We start from the raw sequence: 20,925 nt of genomic DNA, 5'->3' as shown, positions 1-20,925 counted from the left end.
TGATAGCTGGAAAACTTAAAGGAAAGGAGAAGAAGGAATTTGATAAAGGTGGAGAGCAGACCATGGGAGAAAGGAAAGGAGAAAGGGCACCAGGAGGCAGTTGTAAGCAAGTGAGGAGAAGAAGAAAGGGGGGCAGAGTGGGGAATTGAAGAAGGATGGGAAGAGGGGAAAATATTACCAGAAGTTAGAGAAATCGATGTCAATTGCCATCAGATTGGAGGCTACACAATCGGAAATTGAGATGTTGCTTCTCAAACCTGAGAATGGGCTCATCGTGGTCACTCGTCATTTCCATAGATGCTGCCTGACCTGCTGAGTTCCTCCAACATTTTGTGTGTTTTGTTTCACTAATCTCAGGCATTTGGACTTTTCAAAGGCAAGTCATCCTTCTGATCTGAACAGAAAACCCCATCCTACACCAAGCCAGATGGCCATGCTTTCAGCCATTAAGAACTTTTAACACACAAACTCTCAAGCTGCATTATGCAACAGTATGAGCCTTGTGATGCTAACATCAAGTTGTTCTCCCTTTCCACTTCTGTTTGTATGTTCTTATTGATAATTATAACAATTTTTATGAATTGCACTGTACTGTTGCCACAAAACCTCAAATTTCACGACAAATGTCAGTGATAATAAACCTGATTGTGAATCTAAGCTTCACCCCACCATTAAGGCCACCTCACTATGCCATGTGAATGGAAACTGAAGCTATGCAGTACATCTGCAAGAGCTGGTGCCTCAGGAAGGTGGTATCTTGCATTAGAGACCCTCACTGTCTGGGATAGGCCTTCTTCTGGTTACTACCAAGAGGGCAAAGACACAGGAGACACACACTCAATGTTTTCGGAACGGCTTCCTCCCTCTACGATTAGATCTCTGAACGGTCAATAACTCATGTACACTAACTCATATTCATCTTTAAAACTATTTTCCTTTTCTACCTTATGTTGTGAAATTCTAGTAACTTTTGTCTTACAGTCACAGAACACAACAGCACAGAAACAAACCCTTCAGCCCAATAAGTTCATGCCAAACTATTATACTGCCTAGTCTCATAAATCCACACCTGGGTCATAGCCCTCCATATCCCTCCATTTCATGTAACTATACAAATTTCTCTTAAATGTTGAAATCAAATCCATATCCATCATTTACGCTGGCAGCTTGTTCATCTATCTTACCAGCCTCTGAGAGAAGAAATTCTCCTCCGTTTCCCTTAAATATTTCATCTTTCACCTGTAACCCATGATCTCCAGTTCAAGTCTAACCCAACTTCAGTGGGAAAAGTCTGCTTGCATTTACCCTGTTTATATCCTTCAAAATTTTGTATACCTCTGTCAAATCTATGTTCTAGGGAATAATGTCCTAACCTATTCAACCTTTCCCCATAACTCAATCCTACTATACAGTCTTATACTGTACTATTGATGCAAAACAACAAATTTCATGACATAATAAGCTTGATTCCAGTTGTCATATTGTTGCCCGTGTGTCAAACAGACACACCCAGTAGTTAGCCTGCTGGTTATGGTATTACTTCCCAGATTCTGGATAGTGGGGTAACTTGTTCAGTTCGAAGTTTAACCAGGCATGTGAAAAATCTTTGCTCATTGGCAACAAGATTCACAACAGCAGCTCACCAATAACATCACAACTCAATACAAAATCCAATCGTTCACCACAATCAGAATCAGATTTAATATCACTGGCAAATGTCATGAAATATGTTGTTTTCCGGCACCAGTACAGTGTAAAAGACAGCAAAAAAAGTGAGGTAACATATGTGAGTTCATTGCCCATTCAGAAGGGAGGAAGCTATTCCTAAAACATTCAGTGTGTCTCTTCAGATCCTGTATCTATCTCCTCCTTGATGGCAACAAAAAGAGGAGGACAGGTCCTGGGTGATGGGGGTCCTTAATGATGGATGCTGCCTTCTTGAGGCATTGTCTTTTGAAGGTGTCCTTGATGCTGGGGAGACTAGCGCCCATGATGGAGCTGGCTGATTTGCAACTTTATACAGCTTTTTCTGGTCCTGTACAATGACACTCCCCCTCCCCCACCCCAATACCAGACAGTACAAGTTCTCCTCAAACTCCTAATGAAATATAGCCCTGGAGACAGCCTATCTACTGATGTCTGTTATAAACCCATGGACTCTCACAGCTACCTGGACTATGCCTCTTCTTATCCTGCTACTTGTCAAAACGCCATCCACTTCTCTCAATTCCTCTGTCTCCACTGCATCTGCTCCCTTCCTCCACCACCAACCCTGCTCTCAACCACATCTCTTCCATTTCACGCATGTCTGCTCTTACCTCATCCTCCCGCCACACTAGGGATAGGGTTCCTCTTGTCCTCACCTGCCACCTCACCAGCCTGCACATCCAGCAAATAATTCTCCACAACTTCCGCTATCTCCAACGAGATACCACCAAACACATCTTCACCTGCACCCCCTCCACTTTCTGCTTTCCACAGGGATCACTCCCTACACAACTCCCTTGTCCATTCGTCCCTCCCCACTGATCTCCCCCGGCACCTATCCTTTCAAGTGGAACAAGTGCTACACCTGTCCCTAAATCTCCTCCATCACTACCATTCAGGGCCCCAAACAGTCCTTCTAGGTGAGGAGACACTTCACCTGTGAGTCTGTTGTGATCAGGTACTGTATCTGGTGCTCTCGGTGTGGTCTCCTGTATATCGGTGAGACCCGACACAGATTAGGGGTTTGTTTCGTCAAGGACCTATGCTCCGTCCATCAGAAAAAGCAGGATCTCCCAGTGGCCAACCATTTTAATTCCACTTCCCAGTTTCAGCTGTCACTTTGTGTTTCTCTCCCCCCCCCCCCCCACAGCAACTCATCTAACTCATCTTTTTTCTCCAGTCCTGCCAAGGGTCTTGGCCCGAAATGTCGACAGTACTTTTTTCCATAGATGCTGCCTGGCTTGTTGAGTTCCTCCAGCATTTTGTGTGTGTTGCTTTGGATTTCCAGCATCTGCAGATTTTCTCTTGTTTGTCACAGTCACACCTTCCTTGTATTTGCATCAATATGTTGGGCCCAGGATACATCTTCAGGGACGCTGACGCCTAGGAAGGACCTCATTCCATCTCTGTTCACAGATTCTGCCTGACCTGCTGAGTGTTTCCAGCAGTTTGTTTTTATTTATAACATACAAGTAGCATGGTACCACAGCGGTTAGTGTAGAGCATTTAATTCCTGCTATTGTTTATAAGGAGTTTGTACATTCTTCCTGTGACCATGTGGGTTTCCTCCTGGTGCTCCAGTTTCCTGCCACTTTCCAAAACCGTGCAGGTTTGGATTAGTAAGTTGTGGAAAGGTTGTATTGGTGCTGGAAACACAGTGATACTTGTGGACTGTCCCAGCACACAAGTCAAGTTCAAGTTTATTGTCATTTCGACCATAAACTGCTGGTACGGTACACAGTAAAAATGAAACAATGTTCCTCCAGGACTCTGGAGCTACATGAAACAACACAAAACTACACTAGACAGCACAAGGCTACACTAGACGATGTAAAACAACATAAAACTGCACTAGACTACAGACCTGCACAGGACTACATAAAGTGCACAAAACAGTGCAGGGCAGAACAATAATTAATAAACAAGACAATAGGCACAGTAGCGGACAAATTACAATATAATAATAAATGATGTAAATGACAGTCTAGACTCTGAGTATTGAGGAGTCTGATGGCTTGAGGGAAGAAACTGTTGCACAGTCTGGTCATGAGAGCCCGATTGCTTCAGTTCCTTATGCCAGATGGCAGGAGTTAGAAGAGTTTGTATGAGGGGTGCGTGCAGTCCTTCACAATGCTGTTTGCTTTACGATTGCAGTGTGCGGTGTAAATGTCTGTAATGGCAGGAAGAGAGACCCCGACGATCTCAGCTGATCTCACATCTACTGCAGGGTCTTGCGATCTGAGATGGTGCAATTCCCAAACCAGGCAGTGATGCAGCTGCTCATGATGCTCTTTATACATCCTCTGTAGAATGTAGTGAGGATGGAGGGTGGGAGGTGGACTTTTCTCAGCCTTCACAGAAAGAAGAGACGCTGCTGGGCTTTCTTGGCTATGGAGTTGTGTTGAGGGACCAGGTGAGATTCTCCACCAGGTGAACACCAAGAAATTTGGTGCTCTTAACGATCTCCACTGAGGAGCAGTCAATGTTCAGTGGAGAGTGGTCACTCCGTGCTCTCCTGAAGTCAACAATCATCTCTTTTGTTTTGTTCACATTCAGAGCCAGGTTGTTGGCTCTACACCAGTCAGCTGCTCCTCATCTCTGTATGCTGACTCGTTGTTCTTGCTGATGAGACCCACTACAGTCGTGTCATCAGTGAACTTGATGATGTGATTCACACCCTCAAACTGTGTTGTTTTTTAAAGCAAACAACACATTTCACTGTATGTTTCAATGTACATGAGACAAGCAAAGCTAATCTTTAATCTTTAACATAAGGGAATATCTCTGATAGGGGAGACCAGGTGGTTTAATGTGGCAGTTAAGATCAGACGGAGCTTCTTTGTCTACGTGCAGCATTGTTAATGACATGGGACATGCCCAGCAAACCAAACTGACTGAACAAGAATTAGTAAAACTAAAGAATGGCTGAAATGGGCCATTCTGGTACAGGCAGGAAGGAGTGAGCTGCCCGAAGTTGGAGAAGTTGATGTTGAGATCTGCAGGTTGTGGCACGCCTGGATGGCAGACATGGTGTTCTCATCGAGCTTGCACTGGGGATGGTTGCACAACACAGGAGACCACTGACAGAGAGATCAGACCAGGAGTGTGGCAGGAAATTGAGTTGACTTTAAAGCTCTTGTGTGTCCCATTTAATTGTGTTAGTCTCATGCACTATAGTTGCGTTCTGCGGCCAGTAAGTGGTGCTTTGGAGTGGACTTTCCAGAGCCGGGGGGGGGGGGGGCGTGGAGGGGTGTGTGTGTGTGTGTGTGTGTGTGTAGATAGAAGGAATTGACTAATTGTAAAATTTTCTCCCACTGCTCAGTGGGTCTAAGACAATGAAGTTCTTTTTCCCATTCCTTCTTAAGATCTATCCTACTGAACTGGAAAGAAATTAATCCTCCAACTATATTTCAGTGGTTTTCTCAAACTATCTCTTGTTTGAGCTTAGAAAAAATTAGAAGTGTTGTCTTTGATTCTTCAGTTAAATTTGAAGAAACTTGGAGACCATTTATCCAACATTTTCATATCAGTTAAACTGACTTTTCCTAAACCCTGCTTCTATTACCCTTAATTATTTGGATGGAGGTGTGGAGTTATTGATGCTACTGTGTATATTTGACATAATGCAATGGCCCATGTTGGTTAGGTTTTTTTTTCTTTTCTTCTTTTTTGGGGATTTTTTTTCTTCTTATTTACTCCCTTTTTTCGTAATTACTATGAGTTTGGGAGGTTATTATATATGGATTATCATCTATATGAATGTATACTTAACCCATTAATTATGTACTTTCAAACTCTCTGTATTCATGTTTCATTTATGTTGGTTTAAAATTAATAAAAAGATTTTTAAAAGATTATATATATATAAAACCGTGACCCCCCGGATTTCCCTCATCCTTTCTCTCTCCCCCTCCCTTGCTCTTGTATTTCTTTCTTTTGTTTTTTCTCTCTCTCCCCCCACCACCCCATTTCTCATTCAGATTTTCTCTCTTTGTCTTTCTCACTCCCCTGAACCCACTATATTTATACAGTTTACGTATCCCTAGCACCCACACCACCAAACCAGACACAGATTGCAATGGTGCAGAACAAAGCTCTCTCAACCTTAAGGCTGTCCTCTAAATTTACCCCAAATAGATAATATATTTCACAATACTGCAGATGCAGGAACGCTTACTAATGCAAGTAAAACTGGATTTTAAATAAAATTCAAACCAGTCAAAAGAACGCTGTTTCAGCGAATCAATCAGTGTCTTCCAAAATACTTTGGGAACAAGTGCTGTTTGCTGCTTACAAATAAAATAAACTGGCATGGATTCAGACATACAAGGTTCTGCAGATGTTTGAAATCTTGAATAACACATACAAAACACTGCAGAAACTCAGCAGGTCAGGCAGCATCCATGGAGGGGAATAAACAGTCAACGTTTCAGACTGTGACCCTTCATCAGGACTTAAGCATCCTCTGCAAACCTTCTCTGAGACCCTTCATCACCTCAGTCCAAAATGTCGACAGTTTATTCCCCTCATAGATGCTGATTGACCTGCTGAGTTGCTCCAGTATTTGGTGTAAGTTACTCAACATGAATAGCATTTGAATATGGACATGTCTCAGATTCCCTTCACTCCCCCCTCCTCCACCCCACTGAGAAATGGATGCTTAATGGTTGCTGAATTGACGTACACTCAGTAGCTACTTTACTAAGTACAGGAGTGGAACCCAACACAAAGACTTTGGCTGCTATAACAATTCCACTTCAAGGTTCAACATGTTTTGTGTTGAGAGTTGCTGCTCTGTACACCACCGCTGGAACGCATGGTGATTTGAGTTATCATCACCTTCCTGTCAGCTTGAACCAGTCTGGCCATTCTCCTCTGACCTCTCTCAATAACGAGGCATTTTCACCCACAGAACTGCCACTCACTGGATGTTTTTCATGGAGACTACTGAGCATAAAAATCCCAGGAGATCAGCAATTTCTTAGATATTCAAACCATCCCATCTGGCACCAACAATCATTCCAAGGTCAAAGTCATTTAGATCACATTTCTTTGCCATTCTGATGTTTGGCCTGAACAACAAATTAATCTCTTTAATGCATTGAGTTGTTGCCACATGACTGGCTGATTAGGGCAAGAACAAAGTGTGTAGGAGGACCTAATAAAATGGCCACTGAGCCTGCAGCGAGTCATCATGTTACATTCTGAAAGGCACATCACAGCCGGTGTTCTGATGGAGCTGGAATCTCAGAGTTCTCATTCAGACACCAGGGATGGAACAGACATATGAAGTAGTCCCATGTCAGCAGTACTGCTCTGTGGCTTTCATTATAACCCACCTCCTGCTACTCCTTTGTTATTCATCAGTAGACTAAACACGGTATGCCAAGATTATTGAAGCAAAGAACAGAGAACATCACAGCACACTACAGGTCCTTTAGCCCATATTGTACCGACCTTTTAACCTCTTCGAAAATCAATCTAACTCTTCCCTCCTTCTTAGCCTTTCATTTTTCTATTCATCCATGTGCCTTTCTAAAAGTCTCTTAAATGTCACTAACATTTCTGTCTCTACCACCACGTCTAGCAGGGCGTTCCATGCACTCACCTCTCTGTAAAAAAAAATACCTCTAATATCCTCCCTATACTTTCCTCCAATCACCTTAAAATTTTGCCTTCTGGTATTAACCACTGCCACCCTGAGAAAAAGTCTCTGGCTGTCCACTATCTATGCCTCTTATCATCTTTATTCCTCTATCAAAGAGGAATTGCTCCAAAGAGAACTGTCACAACTTGCTCAACCTATCCTCCTACTCATGCCCTCTAATCCAGCCAGCATCCTGGTAAATCTCCAAATTTCCCACATCCTTCCTATAATGAGAATACCAAAACAATATTCCAAGTGTGCTCTAACCAGAGAGTTTTATTGAGCTGCAGCGTCACCTTCTTGCCCTTGAAGTAAAACAATGCAGCGCTCAGAATCTCCCCAAAATAACCACCATGGTGCAACCACGTGTGGATCACTTTGTAAATATCAAATGAAAAGGCTACCCCACCATCTATTTCAAAATGCAAAGATCAAACATAAAAAGCCAAGTTTAAAAATAAACCAGATGGGTTGTTAGCCAACTCTAGCAAGCTCTTTGAGAATTACTTGGGTTAAGAATGCAGGTGCTGAATTTATAGGTCTAGACTTAACTATGGAAGATGGAGCTGGAAAAATGTAAGGCAGTCAGTATGTTGCCCCATTTCCCAACTGTGTGGAAATCTAGAAAATTCACTAAAGGAGATGTTGTTGCAGTGTTTGTGTACCCAGACCCATTGGTAAGTAACAGATACAAAATACTGGAGGAACTCAGCCAGTCAGGTAGCATCAATGGAAATGAATGTACAGTTGATGCTTAGGGCTGAGACCCTTCATCAGGACATTGGGAGAGCTGCTCACTTCATCCCCCTTTCTTTCCAGTGACTCGGCCCATAGCCCTCTATTTCTAAGGTAAGGACATGTTCAGCACAGCATTGTGGGCCTAAGGGCCTGAATTGCGCTATAGGTTTTCTCTGTTTCTATGTTTATTTATTTCCATAGATGTTGTCTGGCCTGCTCAGTTCCTCCAGCATTTTGTGCATGTTGCAGAGACTCTTGGCAGGTCAGGCAGTTTCCCTGGAAGTGAATAAACAGTCAACATTTCAGGTCAAGGCTTTTCATCAGGACTGGAGAGGAAGGGGGAGGAAGCCAGAATAAGAAGGTGGGGGAGTGGAAGGAGTACCAGCTGGAAGGTGATAAGTGAAGCCAGGTGGGTGGGTGGGGGAGGCAGTGAACTGAGAAGTTGGGTGGTGATGGGTAAAAAAGCTAAAGGGTTGAAGGGTTTAACTTACCATTTGGTAAGATGAATTGACTATTGTTTACATCCTTCACATACATGAGGAGTAAAAATCTTTATGTTACACCTCCATCTAAATGTACCATGTGCAATCATAGTAATTTATAATAATTTATAATAAATAGAACAGTCAATGTAACATAGAGTACGCTCAAATCCACATAAGTTCATCAGTCTGATGGCTTGGTGGAAGAGACTGTCCCAGAGCCTGTTGGTCCTGGCTTTAATGCTGCAGTACCGTTTCCCAGATGGTAGCAGCTTAGACCACCCTAGCCAAGTTCAGGAACAGTTATTATCCTTCAACCTCAGGCTCCTGAACCAACATGGATAAGTTCACTCAGCTCAACAATGAACAGACTCCACAACCTATGGACTGACTTTCAAGGACTCTGCAACTCTTGTTCTCAGCACTATTTATTTATTTATTTATTTATTTATTTATTATTATTATTTGTATTTGCACAGTTTGCCTTTTGCACATTGATTGTTTGGCAATCTTTGTGTGCAGTTTTTCATTAATTCTATTGTATTTCTTTGCTCTACTGTGAATGCCCAAGAGAAAATGTATCTCAAGGAGATGTTTTTGTACTTTGATAATAATTTTGAACTTTGAGGTGCAACAATCTGTCAAGCCTGTTTTACTACTTTAAAAAAACCTTCCACTTCCTTGTTTCCATTTCAGGCCACAGGCATTTAACAATAAATCCAATGATCCCACAGCTATTGAGCCGACACCTTTTCCCACACTCTCCCTTTTTCCATATCCATATCCCTCTTTTCTTTGCACATTCATGTGCTGATCTAAGAGCCTCTTAAATGCCTCTGTGGTATTTGCCTCCACCACCAATTCTGACAGTGCATTCCAGACACCCACCACTCTGTGCGGAGAAAAAACTCACCCAGCACTTCTCTTTTGACGTCAACTATAACACATACACTCTGGTATTACACACAAAATGCTGAAGGAACTCAGCGGGTCAGGCAACATCTACCTAAAGGAATAAAGAGCCCACTTTTTGGACTGAGACGCTTCAACATGACTGGAAAGGAAGAGGGAAAAAGCCAGGATAAGAGGTGGGGGATGGGAAGTACATGCTGGAAGCTGATGGGTGAGGATGTATTGGACATTTCAACTCTGGAAAGAGATACCTACTGTCTACTCTATTTATGCCTCTCATAATCCTGTAAACCTCTATCAGGCAGCACTGATAAGAGTGGAAGGCGACAACCATCACTAAGTACTCTCACCACACAAGACGTGCCCTCTTCTCATTTATAACATTAGGGAGGAGTTACAGGAACGTGAAGACACACTCAATGTTTTAGGAACAGCTTCTTCCCCTCCGCCATCAGCGTTCTGAACAATCCTTGAGCCCATCAACACTGCCTTAGTATTTAGCCCTCACATAGCGCTAATTATTTATTTTTATATTTCTTATCGTAAATTAATAGTCACTTTTTATTATTACACTGTAACAAATTTCATGGTGTATGTCATTGGTTTTGATTCTGATCAGTCTCCTCTCAGCCTCCACCACTCCAGAGAAAACAACCTAAGCTTGTCCAATAACCAGCCCTTCCACACCCCCAAACACGACTACTTCATTAATTCCTGTCAGTCACTTATGTAGACACTCCTGTTCATACATACATCTAATTCTCCTTTTTCACTTGTGTACTGGAATTGACAGTAAACAATCTTGAACATTATGTCTCTTTATAGCAGAAAATGATTGGAGACATTAAAAGAGGTAGATACATTTTTAAAAGATAGAGAAACTGGAGAGTATGGGGCAATAGCAACAGAAGGGGAGTAGAGGGCATGAACATATTGCAAGGTGGGGTTAGATTGAGGGGCCAAGTGGTCCAGTCCTGTTTCCTTGTGTTCCCATGACTGAACAAATTAAAATTTCTTTTTTGTCCACTTTGTGTTGCTAGACCTATTGCTTGGGCAGTGTTAAGTCTTAATGCTTTTGCGATCCAAAAGTTCTTTTGAAGTTGAGAATGAGTCATAAAACTTATTGCTTACAAACATTTTATTAAATGTTACAAGAGCAAAATGGTTGTTGTGACGTATCTAGTATGGTAGTGTTGTGGGTAGAGCTTGTCACTCACTTTCAGCTTCTACTGCTGGCTAGCAGTCTTGTGAAAAGGACAGTCGAGTATGTAAGTCTCATCCTGCCAGTACATAGCCTCTCCAACTGTAAGCCGCATGTAGTGCATCCTCACTGGCAACACATGGAAACTGAACCCCTTTCGGACTCAGGCTGAACTGCAGAGGATGGGGAGGTGGTCTGGCCCCTGAACATATAGCATGCAGGCCCACCAGATCCCCAGTTACGGGTAAATAGCCCCCACTGCCTTGTGGGCAGCCTCACGAGAGATGAAGGTTGCAGGAGTAAACCCTGACAGCAAATCCGGAGTGGAGCTCCTGAGGCGGCTGGACATCTTTGAACATCCTTCCAGTAGCTCCTGCAGCCAAGCTGGTGCCAAACGTATTGCTTCATAAGCTTTCCTTTGGGCTACACTGGTGAGGCCCAGAGGGGTATCTTGACAACTAGACATCTCAGGATCCCCATACCTTCTTGTCCAGGCTTGTGATGATGATTATCACCCAATGTCCTTCGAGACAGACAGATGCCAACCAACCAACAAGGAAACAAAAATGGAGAGAGCAAAGGGAACAATGTGGGGAAAGAGAGAAGAGCCAAAGGAAAAGAAAAAAGACTCAAAGTACTGTGAACTTCTTATACAAGACTACTGATATTCCATCGATCATATTAACCAAACAGCCAGATTCAATAGGATAGTCGCCATTGAAACTAAGAAGTTTCCAGAAATATACAGAGACAACTGTAACTACTGAACAATTACATGTATATAGATGATTATATAAAAATACAAACAAGCATAAGAAAAAGTTAATAAGGCACGGGACTAGTAAAGCCAGAGTTACAGAGACACCAACAGAAGCTCCAAAAACATCATCCCTGGGAGAGGACCATCTTCAAAGATGGTCTACAATGGGAGACAACTTGAAATACTAGCCCAGGTCAGAAGGCTCTGGAACACGAGAAAATCTGCCGATGCTGGAAATCCAAACCAATACACTCAGAATGCTGAAGGAACTCAGCAGGCCAGGCAGCATCTATGGAAAAGAGTAAACATTCAACGTTTCGGACCGAGACCCTTCATCAGGACATTGGTATAGGGTCTTGGCCCAAAACGTCGACAATTCCTCCAGCATTTTGTGGATGTTATTAGAGGACCCTGGCAAGTTGCTATCAGCAGCCTAAGTCCAGTAGGGATAAGAAGCTTAATTAACAAGAAAGTTAAGCTACATGAAGATAACAACTCTACAGGCTAATTCAACAGCAGTGCTCGCTAACAAAGTGTACCATGCAAGGCAGCCTAAGCGTGCATCAATGAGCTAATTACAAAATCATCCAGAGGAAGGCAAACTGAGCCTAATGACAAGTGTACAATAAAGACAGGTCATTAACCTTTTGACTCAGCAGGAAAATCCAGGCTGCAAGATGAATATTAACAACTATTTTAGCATATTGCTAAATTAACATAATTAGAAAAGATAAGCTGGAAAACAAGACCTGGCAAAGCTCAGAAAAACAGTTTATTTGACACCAACATTTGTATGGGGGGGGGGGAATAAAGCTTTTCAAAGGTTCAAAATAAACTTATCATCAAAGTATATCCAGTACATGTTACTACCCTGAGATTTATTTCTTGAAGACACTTATATTAAATAGAAAGAAATACAATGGAATCAAACAAAAAAACACATGAGAGAGACGGACAAACAACCAATAAGCAAAAGGCAACAAAGTGAAACATAAAAAGAAAGAAAACAAATAAATAGCTGAGAACATGAATTGTGGAGTCCTTGAAGGTGAGTCCATAGGTTGTGGGAACAATTTAGTGATGGGGCAAGTGAAGTTGAATGAAGTTATTCTCCCTGGCTCAAGAGCCTGACGGTTGAGCGGTAATAACTGCTCCTGAACCTGGTGGTGTGGAACCTGAGGCTCCTGTTCCTCCTCCTTGATGGCCACAGTGTTTGTGTTTGTGCTGGATTGTGAGGGTCCTTGATGATGGATGATCTTTTGGAAGATCAGCCATGTGAAAAAGACACAAGAATTAAAAATAAGAAAAAATCCAACTCTGTGCCTGAGAAACACACACAAAACTCTGGAGGAAATTGACAGGTCAGGCAGCATCTACAGATGGAAATGAACACTGAACATTTCAAAAGGTCTCAGCCCAAAACATAATTTCCCTCTGCAGATGCTGCCTGACCTGCTGAGCACCTCCAGCATTTTGTGTGTTGGTCTAGATTTCCAGCATCTGCAGAATCTCGAGTCTCCACATTTTTCCTGGCCCTTTTGTTTCATGTCAGATTTCCAGATCCAATTTTTTTTTTTGCTTTTCATACAAGCACTGATATAGCTGACTCTTGCAAGTACTCATCTAGAGTTTATTTAATCCTCGATCTAAACTCAGATCACAGCTACGAGAATACTTCAGCTCAGTTGTAGTTCAGCAATCTAATAATCTCAGCTCCAGCTTCTGCAATTGATGTCTTCAAAGTTTGTACTTAGCAACTGGGTAATTTTCCTAAACAGAGACAAATTATACTCCATTAACTATAATTTCAAAATGGTTAGTTTAAGATCCACCAAAAGTAAAGTCAAAAACTATCTAGCAATCTATGATACTACCATTATCAATGCAAGCAGTTGACAAAGACTCTGTTCCTCTTTATAGATGCTGCCTGACCTGCTGAGTTCCTCCAGCATTTTGTGTGTGTTACTCTGGATTTCCAGCATCTGCAGAATCTCTTGAGTAAATGGTTTTGGTAACTGCAATTTTTTCCAGTAGATTTTTCACTTTATTCTACATTATTTTTGTTTTACCTGATTCTATTGGAGAATAAAGTTGCAATGTTTGCTGTGTGGCCAGAACTATGTGACCAGCCTTATATTTACTATGTATCCAACTTATCAGCCAGAATGAAATCTCTGTATTGTCTCTGTACTATTGAACACATCAGTGCCTTAAGAATGTAGCTAACAGTGAAAGTTAGCATGTAGAGATAACGGTGGTAGACTGGATCGTGGAGTGGTGTGACGGTATGGGGACCAGTCAAGGCCAGGAAGGGGGACACGTGTTCCAGGGAGTAGACTAGAGCAAGTATGGGCTGCGGAGTGGTGTGATGGTATGGTATGGGGACCAGTCAAGGCCAGGAAGGGGGACACGTGTTCCAGGGAGTAGACTAGAGCAAGTATGGGCTACTGAGCAGAAATATTGGTGGCGAATCGAGAAGCTAATGTGCTGGTGATAAGCGTTGCAAGCGGATAGGGTATGCTAATGTAACTGAGATAGGAGACGAGGGTATGCTAATGCAACTGAGATAAGAAATTACTATAAGGAATACTGTGAACTAGGCTCGGCAGGCAATAAGTGACACGTTCATTAATTGTCTCAACTTTTGTTTGCAAATAAAGGCTTAAATTTCTCGAAGAATCTTCTGCGTCTCCTGGTTACTTCAAGAAACCACGACAATTCTAGCTCAATTCAATTCTAGCCCTGGTTCCATCCAAGGGGTCAGTGTGGACATGGTGGAGGATTACAAATACCTGGGAATACGAATTGACAATAAACTGGAGGGGTCAAAGAACACTGAGGCTGTCTACAAGAAGGGTCAGAGCCGTCTCTACTTCCTGAGGAGACTGAGGTCCTTTAACATCTGCCGGACGATGCTGAGGATGTTCTACGAGTCTGTGGTGGCCAGTGCAACATGTTTGCTGTTGTGTGCTGGGGCAGCAGGCTGAGGGTAAGAGACACCAACAGAATCAACAAACTCATTCGCAAGGCCAGTGATGTTGTGGGGGTGGAACTGGACTCTCTGCCGGTGGTGTCTGAAAAGAGGATGCTGTCCAAGTTGCATGCCATCTTGGACAATGTCTCCCATCCACTCCATAATGTACTGGTTAGGCACAAGAGTACGTTCAGCCAGAGACTCATTCCACCGAGATGCAACACTGAGCATCGTAGGAAGTCAGTCGTGCCTGTGGCCATCAAACTTTACAACTCCTCCCTCGAAGTGTCAGACACCCTGAGCCAATAGGCTGGTCCTGGACGTATTTCCACTTGGAATAATTTACTTATCATTATTTAATTATTTATGTCTTTATATTGTTATATTTCTACACTATTCTTGGTTGGTGCGACTGTAATGAAACCCAATTTCCCTCGGGATCAATAAAGTATGTCTGCATGTCTGTCAATGCACAGCGTAATGATTTGATTTCTATGACAGCTGAGTGCTTTTGCAGGAAAGCAACATCCATCATCAAGGACTCCCACAATCCAGGCCATTCCCTCGTCTCACTGCTGCCATCAGGAAGGAGGTACAGGAGTGTACCAGGTTATGACCCCTCAATCATCAGCCTCTTGAACTAGAGCAGAACAATTTTCTCACTCAACACTGATCCCACAACTTATGGACTCACATTCAAGGAACTTTTCAACTTATGTTATCAATATTTATTGGATTGTTTTGTATTTGCAGTTTGCCTTCTTTTGCATATTGCTTGCCAGTCCATCTTTGTTGTAGGTAGTTTTTCATTGATTCTATTGTGTTTCTTTGTATTTAATGTGAATTCCCACAAGAAAATGAATCATATAGTGAGGGTAGCATATAGTGAGGTACTGTATATGTACTTAGATAATAAATTTACTTCAAACTTTGAACGGTATGCAAGACAGGCTTTTCACTGCACCTCAGTACATGTGACAATAATAAACCATGTCTAATACCAGTAAAAAAACTAGGCTGGAAATGGAATCCTGTGGTCATTTACTTTACTGCACTTTCAGTAGCTTCTACACTTTATTCTGCAGTGTTATTGTTTTACCTTATTCTAGTTCAATGCACTGTGTAATGATTTGAACTACATAAATAGTTTGCAAGCAAGCTTTTCACTGTCAAATGTGAAAATAAAATCCATTATCAAAGTCCATATAGGTTCCCAAAAGCTGCCTTGAGATTCATTTTCTTGCAGGTGTTTACTGAAAAATTAAGAAATACAATAGAATTTACAAAAAAAATACTCCACAAAGAATGACTGACAAACAACCAATTTGCAAAAGACAAATTGTGCAAATAAAATACAATACCAGGAATATGAGTTGTAAAAAGTTCTTGAAAGTGAGTCTGTGGGTCATAGAATCACTGTATATTGGTACATACAACAATAATAGACCAGAACACCAGAACCAAATGGTAAGGCCCTGGGGAGTATCATGGAACAGAGAACCCTAGGCTGCAGGTACGTGGTGGCACAGGTAGACAAGGGGTGAAGAAGGTATTTGGCACATTTCCCTTCATCAGTCAGGATACTGTGTACAACTGTCAGGATGCAAGTACATGATTTATTATTGTCACATATATCGAAGCACAGTGAAAATCTTGACTTGTATACTGTTCACGCAGATCAAATCATTACCCAGTGCACGGGGGATAAAGACGCCCTTGGAGTACTGCTACTGCATCTTTCCAGTGATAGGAAGAATGTCATTAAACTGGAAAGGGTGCAGAAAGAAGGATATTATCAGGATTAGGAGGACTTAGCTAGAAGGAGAAAGATTGGCTTATTTACTATGTTTACATCAAAACATACAGTTCAGTAAAATGCATAGTTTGTGCTAATGATGTGCTGGGGTCAGCCTGTTGGTGCCAACAGACCATGCCCACAACTCACTAGTCCTACAAGTTTGGAATATGTGTGGAAACCAGAGCACCTAGAAAAAACCATGTGGTCATGGGGAGAACGTACAAACTCCCTACAGACACCTTTCCTACCACTGGTGCTGTAAAAAGCATTATGCCATGCTGCATAACTACCAAGAGGCTGGATAAGCTGGGTCCGTCTTTCCCTGCAATGGAGGAGGCCGAGGGGTGACCTTACAGAGGTCTTTAAAATCATGAGGGCTAGAAGTGACTAGCCACAGATGTTTCCACAGGGTAGGGAGTTCAAAACTAGAGGATATAGGTTTAAAATGAAAGGAAAAATGTATAAAAGGAACCAGAAGGGCAACTTTTTTTTTAAAATTGAAATAATAAAAATGTATTTACAAGAATAAGCTGAGCAATGCCTTTTCATTCTTTACATTCAAAGTTGATGCATTCTAGTACTGATCTATTTCATTCCTACATATCAACCACTGCCAATCACAGGCCCCTAGAGTGGTATCCTATTCCAATAATTGAAGGGCTACCTGCCCCAACCTGGGCCCTCCCTCTTCAGTAGCAGAAGAACCCTACACTGTCATTCTTGCCCACTGAGCCTTTGTGGTGGCAGTACCAAGTTTCAGTGCATCCCTCAGCATATACACCTGCAGTCTGGAATGTACCAATCAGCAGCGTTCCTTCACGAACATCTCAACGTACAGGCAGACCAACAACTTCCTCCTCCACCACCCCCCCAGAACCTTTGATGCCCTTATTAATCAAGAATCTAACAACCTCTGCTTTAAATATACCCAGTGACTTGGCCTCCACAGTCTGCATGTCAATCTGATGTCAGTGGGTCAGGTAAATAAAGGACATTCCCCCCTTCCTTTCCAGTCATGATGAAGAGTCTCGGTCTAAAATGCCAACTGTTTATTCCTCTCCACAGATGCTGCCTGACCTACTGAGTTCCTCCAGGATTTGTGTGTTACTCTGGGCTTTCAGCAACCGCAGAATCTCTTGTGTTTATGCTCTCCACAGAAGATTTGAACATGAACAAACAAAGCCAAGACTAAATTCTCTTCACCACTCGGACTGAAGAGGCAAGCTCTATGTTCCTGCCAATGCTTGCCAAATTTTTATTGATGCACCATATGAATGTAAAATGGCTTGGTACGGGAACTGCTCTGCATGTGACCATGAGAAACTGCCGAGAAGAACATCACAGAAAACAGCCTCCGCTCTACGGATTCTGTCGACGCTTCTCACTGCCTCAGTAAAGCAGGCAGCATAGTCAAAGAACCCATCCACCCCAGATACTCTCTTCTACCCCCTCCCATCGGGCAAAAGATTAAAAAGAAAGCCTGAAAGCATAAACCTCAAGGACATTGTTGATCCTGCTGTTATACGGCTACTAAATGGTCGCTTAGCATGATTCTATTTAGAGATACAGCACAGTAATAATTGACCTTCCTGACTCAACAAGTCTGAACCGCCCAGTTATACTCATGTGACCAATTAACCTACTGGTCCATACATCTTTGGAATGTGGGACAAAACCAAAGCACCCAGCAGAAACCCACAAGGTCACAGGGCGAATGTACAGGCTGTTTCGACAGCAGCAGGAACTGAACCTAGGTGGCTGGTGCTGTAATATTGATAGGCTACTGTGCCTGCACTGCACCTTCTCTGTAATTTAGTTTGCAGAGATACATGGACAGAAGGGGGTGGAAGTCAATGGGACTAGACAGAATAACTGTTCAGCGAGGGCTAGGTGAGCCAAAGGGCCTGTTTATGTGCTATGGTGCTCAAAAATTTCATTCTGTGCTCCTGATGAAGGGTTTCAGCCCGAAACGTCGTCACTACCTCTTCCCATAGATGCTGTCTGGCCTGCTGAGTTCTGCCAGCATTTTTTAATTATTTCCAGCATCTGCAGATTCACTCGTGTTGCTTCTGTATTCTGTTATTGCTTTTTCCTTACACTACTCAATGTACTGATGAGATTAAATGATCTGTATGAACAATATACAAGATTAGTTTTTCCACTGAATCGCAGTAGATGTGACAATGAACTATGTGATGAAGTCACATCAAATCAGCATAAGGGAAAAGAGGAAATAGAGAGGATTGAAACTTCTGACAGACTAACACAGAAAGAGACTTTAAGAGAAATTTAAAGGTTCATGGATGGGAGGGGTATGGAACAGTATGGTCCAGCTAAAAGCAGACCAACAGTTCAACGTGAACAAGATGGGCCTAAGAGCCTGTTTCTGTGCTGTAGTTGCTCTATTACTCTAGAACTATGAAACATTAAATCTACAACTATTAAAACCCGAGTGAATGAAATAGTAGAGAATTTGGGTTGGAGGGATTTCATTTTTTATGGAGAATTTGGCCAGCACCATATATGCCACAACAGGAATTTTGCATTGTTGAGTACTTGAATGGGAAAGTAGACAGCTAGCTGTTGGAAGAAGCATCAGCTTCTAAATGCCCACATATCACAGGTGTAATGACAGCAGAATGAACAGTTACCCTCATGGTAAGTCCTAAACCCAGAGAGGGGCTTATGTACTGATCTCAATACCAGAAAGTAGACCACAAGGCCATAAGACCATTTAGACCATCAAGTCTACTCCATCATGGCTGACTTATTATCCCTCTCAACCCCATTCACCTGCCTCCTCTCCATAGCCTTTGACACCCTTATTAATCAAGAAGCTGTAAAACCTGCTTTAAATAGACAATGACTTGGCCTCCACAGCCATCAGTGGCAATGAACTCCACAGATTCGCCACCCTCTGGCTAAAGAAATTACCCCCTATCTCTATTCTAAAGCAATGTCACTCTATTCTGAGGCTGTGCCCTATGGTCCTAGACTCCTCACTAATAGAAGCGTCTTCTCCACTTCTAGCCTATCTAGGCCTTTCAATATTTGATAGGTTTCAATGAGATCCTCCCCCACTCATTTTTCTAAACTCCAGCGAGTACAGGCCCAGACCCAACAAATGCTCCTCAGGTTAACCCTTTCATTTCTAGGATAATTCTCAAATATGTAGGATTATTGGGAACGTGAAGAAAATGATACAACATTAGTAAGGTAAGTGTCAATCAGTGAAGAACTGAAACAGTAAATAAACCATGGCATTTTCAAAGCTATCGTTTTCTAATCCTTCGTCTAACAACAAGCTATAGGGAATAGTGTACTCAGCCCAATATATCGCAGGTACATCCCTCCCCACCATCAGTAGGGTGTCAAAGGATACAAGGAGAAAGCAGAATGGGTTTGTGTGGGATAATAAATGATTGCTTGGCAGAATTGATTCAATGGGTCAACTGGCCCGAGTCTACTCCACAGTCTACAGGAGATGCTGCCTCAAGATGGTGACAGCTTGTTGACAAGATTGACTCTTGCCCTTACAATCTGTCTCATTATGATCGTACACTTTATTATTTACCTGCACTGCACTTTTTCGGCAGCTTTTCCATGTTATTCTGCACTGATATTGTTTTACCTTCTTCTAACTGAATGCACTGTGTAATGATTTACAGGAACAGGACAGGACATACGTGAGCAACTTTGCATGTTGTTGGACAGAAGCTACATTATTAACACAGCTAGAATCAGATTCATTCATTTATCACGTATACACTGAATCATACAGTGAAATGCTTCACTTGTGTTAACAACCAGCATGACTTGGAGGCAGCCCACATGTTTTGGCATCAATATAACATGGCCAAAATAACATTCCATCATTGGAATGTGGGAGGAAACCAGAGCATCAGGAGGAAACTCATCCAGTCGCAGCGAGAATGTACAAACTCCTTACAGACAGCGGCAAAAATTGGACCCCAATTGTTAGTGCTGTAAACCGCTATGCTAACCACTACGCTACGTGCTGCATCAGGATCACAAGATATTGAAGGAGATGAGGTTATGGGTTCACATGAGCAATTTTTCACCATGCTTTAAAACTTGAATGGAAACCTTCATCTGCTTGTTTTTATTCAATGTGCGATGAAAAACTTGTGTTGAAGATGAACTCTGACAAAGCATTCTTCAAAGTGCACCACCCAACAAGCACTTGCCCTCATGAGTTAATGGTCCACTAGGCTATAGAGATCCCCGACTTCCGGAAGCTTCAGAGAACTGAAAAGACTACGGATGGCACCACCTAACATTGCAGACCTACCACCAACAGTGTCTCTGCAAAGTTCTCCAAAATCATGAACAGGTTAGGGTAAACAGTGCCAGCATCTACACCCAAACCATGCCACAATGTTCAGCAGAACAACACAATCAACCATATCAATAACAACACAAAAAAACAAGCAGCTTTCCAACGCTCCTGAATCCTTAAGTTCCAGGTTCAAGAACAGCTACTTCCCAGTTCTTTGACCAACCATCATAAACCTAATCACTGCAGTTTACCAATACTGACCAGTTCGAACTTTTTTTTGTTCCAATTGTGTTCTTTCTTATAAAATTTTTATTCATTTATGTTTAATTTACACTTTTCTTATGAATTCTGCTTATCTGACACTCTGAGCCTGTGATGCTGCTGCAATTAAATTTTTCATTGCACC

General features: G+C 42.2%; 1 protein-coding gene across 1 annotated transcript in view; it reads right to left on the bottom strand.

Moving 5' to 3' along the window:
• The window catches only part of lrrc1 (leucine rich repeat containing 1), a 139,185-nt gene that overhangs the window by 41,289 nt on the left and 76,971 nt on the right, over window positions 1-20,925 (bottom strand). The gene's annotated exons all lie outside the window — the stretch shown is intronic.

Source organism: Hypanus sabinus, chromosome 10 (genome assembly GCF_030144855.1).
Source record: "Hypanus sabinus isolate sHypSab1 chromosome 10, sHypSab1.hap1, whole genome shotgun sequence".
NCBI classification, from domain to species: Eukaryota; Metazoa; Chordata; class Chondrichthyes; order Myliobatiformes; family Dasyatidae; genus Hypanus; species Hypanus sabinus.
This window is presented reverse-complemented; position numbering and strand designations above follow the sequence as displayed.